The following is a 9,594-nucleotide window of genomic DNA, read 5'->3' on the forward strand; positions in this document are numbered from 1 at the left end:
ATACATCCAAGTGAAGGTGCGGACCGCGCAATTGAAACACGGGTCAGCGGCAACCTTTCTTCTTGTCGAAGGCCAGAATTCATATGTAATATGTTGCCGTGGTGGGATTTTACTTCAATTAACCTCGACGATCTCATCAGTGGTGGCTACATGGAAAATGACCAGCTAAGGGTGATATTCGAGCTCCTGCCTTGATCCCGGCTTGAATAAAAATAGGCTAAGACAGCACGGACACATTTAGCCCCCTTGGTATATCAGCAGTTGATTCTCTAGTTCAAGGACGCTCTGTTAGCATGGAGCTTTGTGGGGCGCCCACCAGAGAGAAATATTTTTCCCACAGCTTATTTCGAATATTCTCGCAATAAAACAGAGCATTGTATGTGCGCTGACGGTCTGCTCGGGAGCTCCTTTAACAGTGACCTATTAGGCTCACTGTGATAATAGTTCCGTAAGGCCTGAAGGGCTTGGGAGACAGACGCGACTTCATACGAGCTGCAGCGGAGGTTTCCTTGCGTTCCAGCAACTGACGCGGCACAGAAAGTTCACATCTAGTGAAGCAGCGCAATGGAGCAGGGCCAAAGGGAAGAAGGGGACGAACACAGCGCTGAACTCGTAGAACTTCCTCCGGAATGTAAATTCCATCCACATTGTGCAGTTGGTTGAGCGTCCCTCTAGTTTTTCTTGGGACAAGCCCCCTTAGGCTTGGGAGAAGCTGCTGCCACAAGAACTCGGTGGTGCTGTTGATGATGCGGCTTATTCCGTGCCACTGGCGTAACCAACCACCCGGCTCGTTGCGTAACTGTAGAAGAAGCTTTAGATGATCCTTGCATAGCCTCACTTGTCGTTGCCATTCGGTCCTTAGAAGTTTGCACATCCTTATGCCGTGGCTAACAGAGGGCAAAAAGCTTCCAAACAACGCCAGCACTTCAGGAGGAAGAATCCGCTTTCGAATGCAGAAACCGAGCATTTGCGATTTGCATGATGCATTGGCAATAGCTGGGATTAAACTGGACGGTTCAACAACAGAAGACGAAAAGATAGAGCTCCTTGTACAAAAAATAAAGTTGTACAACATGAACTGGTGGGCGAGTTGGTCTGACATATCTAGTGAAGCAGCGCAACGGCACATGGGCCAAAGGGAAGAAGGGGACGAACACAGCGCTGAGCTCGTTGAACTTCCTCCGGAATGTAAACTCCATCCACATTGTGCAGTTGGTTGAGCGTCCCTCTAGGTTTTCTTGGGACAAGCCCTCGGAGGCTTGGGAGAAGCTGCTGCCACAAGCCTGCTGCCCCAGACTAAAGCAAAGTAGGAAAGCTTGGATTAAAATAGTGAGTAATAAAGAGCAATTCGTGCGTAACCATTCAGGGATGAGTGGACAAATCTTAAAGAGGCAGCCAATATTGTTCTACTAAGGTGAGCTATGAGGCTGTTTACATGAGAATTCCACGATATGCTTGCTTCAAACCACACACCTAAAAATTTTTGGGCCTTCACTTTAGTTATTCCTTCGCCATCAAACAAAATTTCTATGACTGATTTCCTAGGCTTGTTTAGTAGCGCAAATGTGTGTTTCGTTTTCTCAATGTCCAAGCATAATTAATTTGTGTTTAACCAAGTAGAAAGGTGGAGAAAATAGTTATTGACAGCATGTTCAGTTTCCGGGAGTGAATGGCTAGAGACAAAGACGTTGGTATCATCTGCATACATGATCAGTTTTGGGGTATAAGGGATAGAGCATATATCATTTATGTATGCTATGAACAGCAAAGGCCCGAGAATAGATCCCTGTGGAACGCCTTCTTTAACTGGCAAAACTGGAGATGTATATTTATAAAACTGACATATTGATAACGGTTTGAGAAATAGCTTTTTATTAATTGCAGTGGCTTTCCGCGGATCCGATACCTATTCAGTTTAGCTAGGAGGACATCGTGACACACAGAGTCAAATGCTTTGCGCAGATCTTGAAATAGTCCAAGCGTATATTGTCTTTTTTTTCAAAATTTATTATCTCATCCTCCATGTTAAGCAGGGCTGATTCTGTAGATTTATTTTTTTTAATCCGTACTGCACATTACTGATTACATGATGTTTATCGAAAAAGTTTTGTATCCTGACGTTGATGGCATTTTCAAAAAGTTCGGACAGGATCGGCAGGACTGAAATTGGTCGGTAGTTAGCCAAACCATAGCTGTTCCCACCCTTAAAAATCGGATGTACGCGTGCTATCTTTAATCTATCTAGAAACACCGATCTCGAACATACAATTGTTTATAGAGCCTGAGGAAGAGACATTAAATCAGCGACATATGTTATCGGTCCGCATGAAATGACACCACAGCCAGCGCCTGTATTGTTTTTTAACTTATTAATTATTCGTTTCACTTCTGGAGGCGTCACAGAATCGAATATGCAAGGTCAGCGCAACTAGTAGCAGGGTTATTTTTTGTTGTGTGTTAAGACTGGTACATTCAGAGCAAGAAACAAAGTAGCTATTTATTGCGATGTAGCTCCACAGCCAGACAAGACGCCATCAGGTGTTGTATTATGCAAATCTACACATGGTTCAAATCAAAATCAAATCATATTTTATTTTCCAGCAATATCTGGATGGTCACAGGGGTTAAAAGCTGCACGAACAGCTTGACGAAAGCCCAGGAAACCATTACATTGCTGCAGCAGACAGAACGAAATAACAATTTATGAACAATACAGAAGTAGTCAAGAATAAATAAATAGAAAAGAAATTGTACAGCGCATGCATGAGAGCAACACAACAGAAATAAGCTAACAAAATGTTTCTGTTGACTGGTTAGATTTCTAACTTCTTTCGATATTTTGGAGGAATTGCTTGTATTTCAGAAAATAGCTGCTCATAAGACTGAGTTCTTGCTTGTTTTACCAGCGAGTTAGCCATACTTCAATACTTCTTGTAGTCATTAAACTCAGTCCTGTCACAACGTTTACCAAAGGCGTGGTACATCTTGTTCTTAACATATATCCCCTTCAATATAGCTTTGCTGATCCATGGTTTTCTTATTTCTTTACTGTGCCGCTTCGGCGCCTTTACTGGAAAAGACCGGCCGTAGCACCACATATATCGAAAAACACATCATACGCCTTGTTCGAGTCTTTTTCATTTAGGACAGGTTGCCAGTCAGTGGTACTGATAAGACGGCGAGAGATTTCCAGAGCGTGTTCATTTAAATACGTGACTCTTTCATTTCTCTTTCTTTATTTTTTTAAGTGCGCAAGTGGAATGAAACAAAACGTTGGTAAGTGATCACTCATATCTACTGATTATAACCCAGAAATACTGCCAAGGAGATGCATATTACTTATACAGATATCTAGTAGCGTGGCAGATTCTGCCGTGAGTCCGGTCGCTTTTGTAATAACGTTTACACATGCAGAAGAATTTATCAGTTCGTTCAGTTGCCTTGCCGGTGTTTTGTCAGAAAGCATGTCAATATTCACATCACCCATTATCGCAAAGGGAAGCCCTGCACTACTGAGGTAATGAAGAACAGCTTCAGTGTGTTTAAAAAAGTGTAACTTGTTCCCTGCTGGTGGCCTATAGACTACTACAATCATAGCTCCATCTAACCGCACCGTAAGGCATTCAACATCATTTGTGACCATTTAAAACTGCGATATGGCTTCATGTTTTTGTGACTGCTGCACGTACACGACCACACCACCTTCCTTATTCTTCGAACGAACCTTTATACCTGTATTGTTCAAATTGCGGTGAAACTCGCCCAATGGAAGCCAGGTTTCAGAGAAGAGTAGAACATCAATTGAAAAAACTCAGGGGGCACTTTGGCCCTCTAAAGTGCTGAAAGGCGAAAGCCTTTCCTGGCGCACTGTTTGGCATTAACTGCGGGACTGTTTGTGCTGTGCTAGTGCGTAATTTGACTACACACTTTGACTACACATTACAACTGCCCACTTTGACTGCCGTCTTTGACTGCTTCTTTAGCACGAGTCTCTCTCTGCTTCGATGGGTTCGGTTGTATCCATGGCTCTGTTCTCAGTAATGAGGTATGTAATGTGGTCACCCACGGACGCCTTACGCCCCCTGTCGGAGCAGACGACAAATATTTTATTGTCGTCGTCTCCAAAAGAGGGCGTCAGGCATCTGTGGGTGACTTCATTACTGCGAATCCGTGCACTGTGACGTCATAACCATTTCGACCAGCCGAAAATCGTGATACCACTGCTGACAACCTTCTGTCGACAACCTTCTGCCGACAACGATGAGGCATTAAAGGCTTCCGCCTTAAAATGAGAAGGATGACAACAGATCACGCAATTTATCTTGCTTATTGCGAATACTGCGAGCATTTATATGCAATACTGTCAGGCGATTTTGGGGGCCGTCTAGGAATTCATTAAAAGAGCCATGATTATGGTATTTGCACTTTATATCTGTGTCCATCCTGGATGCATGCAATGCCGAAATATAGGAGAGTTTGTCTACTCTTCGTCGGCTGTCATCTTCTCGAGGTCATTCATGCAAGTGATCCTAGCGACCGAAGAGCCCTCATCTTTTCGCGTGAAAGCCTTGCATCCAGCGGTTCAGACTAACTTCCATCGCACCTCCTTCTTCCTCTTAATCGCCGCACTAAGCAACTGTTTACCGAACGTTGTCAGATGCTCGTTTACGTAAACAGGAGAGGAGGTTTCAAAACCAAGCTTTTTTGCATCCATCCTGACTTTCTTGGCTTTGTTAAGTATTGCGTTCCTCTTAGTTCTTTGTACAAGCCGCAACACACAAGCGTGCAGTGGGTACACGATGGCGTATGTCAATGTCCTGTTCAGTAATTTCCTCTCCAGGAATGACACCAATTTTTTGCACAATAGATTACGGAAGGCTGACTGACATCCAATTCCTTTCCTTGAAATATGAAACGATTCTTCAACTTCCCTTGTGCTGCAATCGTTGTGAATAAACACGACTTCAATGTCAACCAAGAACGGTATACAGACACTCGTAACAATGCTTTCCCAGGTATGTAGACTTCTTTTCTAAAGAATGTTCCGAAACCCTTGCATCAATGTACCGGCCTGTTTTTCCTATATACGTACGGCCACGGGACAAAAGAATTTGATATACAACCGCATACTTACAGGAAACGAACTTGTTTGCGTGGGTTACTTTGCATCCGGTCTTCGTGCCTATTCCTTCTCTCTTTCTTTGGACAGCTGCTCCCACCTTATCCACTTTATTAGGAGCTGAGAACATAATATTGACAACATATCTGGCCCCCACTCTCTTAAACCTGTGTGAGAGGGAATGGACGAATGGCATTACCGCTTCTTTTTTTTATGCCTTTCTTCCGGACAAATGCGCTGCTCCTGAGGATTTTACCTGCACACTAGACACGAACAGAGCCCTTGAAACCGGCCTCCCTTCAACGGTGTACCTGAACAAGGAGGCTTTTTGCTCATTTTGTGAAAACAAGATTTCTTTACTGCCACACTTATGCATCTGAAACTATCCCTTTTCTCACAAGTTTTGAATGACATGACCTGTAGTTCAACAGGGGTTTCCCGTTGCAAGGGGAAACAGGGAGCCCGGTTTCAAGGATTCTGTCCTTGTCTCGTGAGCAGGTAAAACCCCCAGGAAATTGAAACCCTCTAAGCACCGTCTAAGGATACGTTAGTTGCAGACAGACGATCAGAATGGCATCAGTCGTTTCTGCAGCTGCATGAGATTCTGATGTACAACATGTTGGACAACGGGAGCGAGCCACATTTTTTTGCCCATTCGTTTCCTCTTCTGAGTTTTCATTCTCGTCTCCCTATGCCTGTCTTTTGTTGTCTCCATTTTTTTATGAAGACGCTATGACTGCACATGTTGCAAGAAACCGACCACGCGTCAGTGAATCAAGTGCCGAGAGAGTACTTGAAAGAACTGCAGGCGGGTGATCGTCCGATCTCGATTTGTCCGTCAGTGATGAGGAAGCTCCAGAAAACGTTGCTGTTTCGTCTCATCCAGAAGATTTTGAACCGGATCAGGGCAGCAGTGATGACGAACCTGTACAGACTGCGGCTGCTCTTCCAAAGAGGTCTGTGCTTTGGAAAATCAGTGGCAGGTGAGGTTCACTGTGGCAGGGCTAAAGACGCGAATGTGCTATAACTTTCAAACCGAATCTTTCCTTAGTTTCGGTTCGTGAAACGCCTTTTCTGAGCAAGCTAGGGTATTCGTCTGTGGTTGAAGCTTTTAATATTTTGTGCGGCGATTTTGCTAAAGTTGTAAAAGAATACACTTCAGTTCCCGATCGCCCCAGACGTGGATGCCAGATTTCAGCGTAGCCTCAGACAACGCTGCAGAGCGAATCTTTTGGAGACCATTCGAGTACTTTCAACAGCACATTTCGAGTGAAGGGTGGGAAATGATAGGAACAGCTATGAACACTGCTCCTGTGGCCGAGACAGGGAAACGCCTCGGCACAACGCCCAGTGAGCTAAAGAGATTTTTTGCTATTTAAATCACAGTATCCTGTCTAGGCCACCGTCAGATCAGAATGCATTGGGCAAAACGACCGAGAGTGCCTTTAGTTGCAAACAACAAGACAAAGGAGCGTTATATCGCACTAAGGTCGCGACTGAAAGTTGTGAATGCCTTCCAAGTAGATGATGAAGTAAAAGCACCTGACAGATTATGGACGATACGGCCACTGGTGGAGGTGCTGAAGGACTCGTTAGTATTGACGACCAAATGATTCCTTTCAGTGGGCGTACCCAACATCAGCAACTGGTTCCCAAAAAACCCAATCCGGAAGGGTTAAAGAACTTCGTTTTAGCCAGCCCATCCGGCCTAATCCTCGATTTCGAGATATATCAAGGCAAAAAGTCGCCTCTGCATACAGTGAGCTTCAGCACTGGTAAATCAGCCGTACTGAGATTAACAAAAAGATTGACCAAAGAGATGAAGCGCTTCTCAAACAGGTATTTTACTTTTCCGGGGCTCCTAGACAAGCTGGCCGAAAAGGAGATTGCAGGGATTGGTGCAGTTATGAATAACCGTGTTCCAAAGAGCGTCAAGCTTTCATCTGAATCGCTGCTTAAAGTGCAAGGACCAGAAGACACACCAGAGATATGGCTGCGGAATGATGACAAACAGATCGTTGTCAGATGGTATGAGAACAAGCCAGTGACACCCGTGCCATCACTGCACGGAAAAGAACCAGAAGGCACCTGTCGACGGTGGTGCGCCAAAGAAAAAACGGCACATAGATGTCCCGCGGCCCTACATTGTGCAGGCGAATAATGTTAACATGGCTGAGTCGACATTGCCGATCTTCTACCTCATGAAGGCACGTGCTAAGTGGACCCTACGCTGCGTTTTTCACCTGTTTGGCATGGCACTGTGTAACGCGTGGATCCTGTACATGCGAGACATGCGCAGCGTACAGAAGGAACAAAAAGACACATCAAGTTTTTGGAGTTTCGGATGTCAATAGCTGAGGTTTTTGCCGCCCAATGCAGCGAGCCAAACAGTGATGTTGACGACACCCTCTTCTGGTGTCCCCCCAGAAAAGCGGGCTCCCCTGCTGAGGCTAGAACGAAAACGCTGGGCCATATGCCAAGGCTGGCCGGCCTCCCCCACGCTTCTCGGCGCAGGTGGGATGGATGTTTAAGCCAAAACACAAAAATTCAACAAACAAAAGAACAATCTTTTGCACAAAATGCCAAATGTTCTTTAGCATCACCGAAGACGGACGCTGTTTGGAATTAAGCACACTCAGAACACTGACGTTTTGCTGCAGTAATTTTTCGCAGCACTGTTAATTTTGATGTTTATTTTCGTAAAATTATTGTGAAATCACTGCACTAACATAAATGGCAGAAATGTTGACGATGTAATGTCAAACTAGGAAGGTTTGGTTTGGTTTATTGGGGTTTAACGTCCCAAAGCGACTCAGGCTATGAGGGACGCCGTACTGAAGGGCCCCGGAAATTTCGACGTGCACTGACATCGCACAGTACACGGGCCTCCAGAATTTCGCCTCCATCGAAATTCAGCCACCGCGGCCGGGATCGAACTCGCGTCTTTCGGGACAGCAGCCGAGCGCCGTAACCACTGAGCCACCGCGGCTTTTTTTTTTTTTTTTTTATTTATTGCCTGACTTCACACACACAAATACACACATACAAATACACAAATACAAATACAGTACACAAATACACTTACAGAGCGCAATGAGCAATAATTAACAACACTATCCGCCCGGGGGTGCGTGGCTTCGTCATATTAAAACTCCTTAAGCGTCACCAAAGGCTCGACTCTTTCGAGCCACTCGGGAGCTTCAGGAGCAAGTTTCTGAACTTCAATATACTTATGCATGCACTCCCGAAAATAGATCCGTGCTGGCCGTGCATCAGGATCGCAATGATATCCTGCCATTCTGGAGCGCCAAATACAATGGAGGCTCATTAGCATAATGAGGTCGAATGGTGTCCCATCCTCACTCTCTACAGGCAAGTACCGGATACCATGAGCGTCGAGCGGAAATTCCTTTTTTAAAGTCCGTTGCAAGATGTCCCAAAAGTATACCCCCTCCCAACAGTGCAAAAAAACGTGGTCTATTGTTTCTGGTTGTTTACAAATTAAACAATGTGATCCCCAAGGTAGAAATAACTGCTTCCTTTCCAAGAATTCCTTTACTGGTAGTGTTCCGGTATGTAATTTAAAGAAAAAAGTTTTTGCACTTGGCGGCACCTGCATCGCCTTCACACGCTTAAGTACGTCGCGTCCCTGGCCTCCATTGTATAAGGCCCTGTACATAGGTTGTGGAAGAACTACATCGCACAAATCTTTATACAACTTTTTCCTGCTAACAGAAGATAAATATTCATACGAAAATCGAACCGACAGGAATCGAACACTCGCGACAACCTCTCTAAAGTAACCAAAAATACGTCCCGAGAAACTTTCGGTTGTGACAACAAAGTCCGGCAGTGCATTTCCGAGCCTTAATTGGCACACAGTGCGCAAAAACGGATCGCTTACATCGCGCACAAAACAAAATCTGCTTACAATCTGCCGCAGAAATAAGTGTCCCAGACTCAGGCCGCCATCCTTCACCCGCCTAAACAAATTGGTCCGGCTGCAGCGTTCCCAGTCCGCAGCCCACACAAAAACGGCAAAGATCCGGTGCAGTCTCTGTACGTTCATCCTTGCACAGTGCAACACTTGCATCACATACCACAGCCTAGACATAAAAAACAGATTGCACACTGTGGCCCTTGCGAAAATTGAAAGGTGTCGCCCTTTCCACCTTTCCACCTTTTCACGTGTGGCTTGCGTCTGTGCTTTCCAGTACGAATCGCTATCGCGATAACCGTCCAGTGGGACGCCTAAGTACTTTACTGGGGTCGTCACCCAGGACACGTTTGCAAAATTACCGGGCTTCGTTGGCCATTCACCGTGCCAAAGCCCCAGGGACTTTGACCAATTCACTTTACTACCGGTGATCGTGGTGAATTCCTTTACGCATGCCACGGCCTCGGTTATACCTTCCCGGTTCACTGTGAACACCGCGACATCGTCCGCATAAGCCAGCAGCTTAACTTCTGCTGCC

The 9,594-nt window shown here is 45.3% G+C and overlaps 1 pseudogene; it reads left to right on the top strand.

Annotated features, from left to right (window-relative positions):
- Window positions 1-5,851: 5,851 nt before the first annotated feature.
- On the top strand, window positions 5,852-6,647 carry LOC149367197 (uncharacterized; annotated as a pseudogene).
- Window positions 6,648-9,594: the final 2,947 nt, after the last annotated feature.

Source organism: Amblyomma mixtum, chromosome 1, assembly GCF_055824585.1.
Source record: "Amblyomma mixtum isolate Tamu chromosome 1, ASM5582458v1, whole genome shotgun sequence".
Classification (NCBI taxonomy): domain Eukaryota; kingdom Metazoa; phylum Arthropoda; class Arachnida; order Ixodida; family Ixodidae; genus Amblyomma; species Amblyomma mixtum.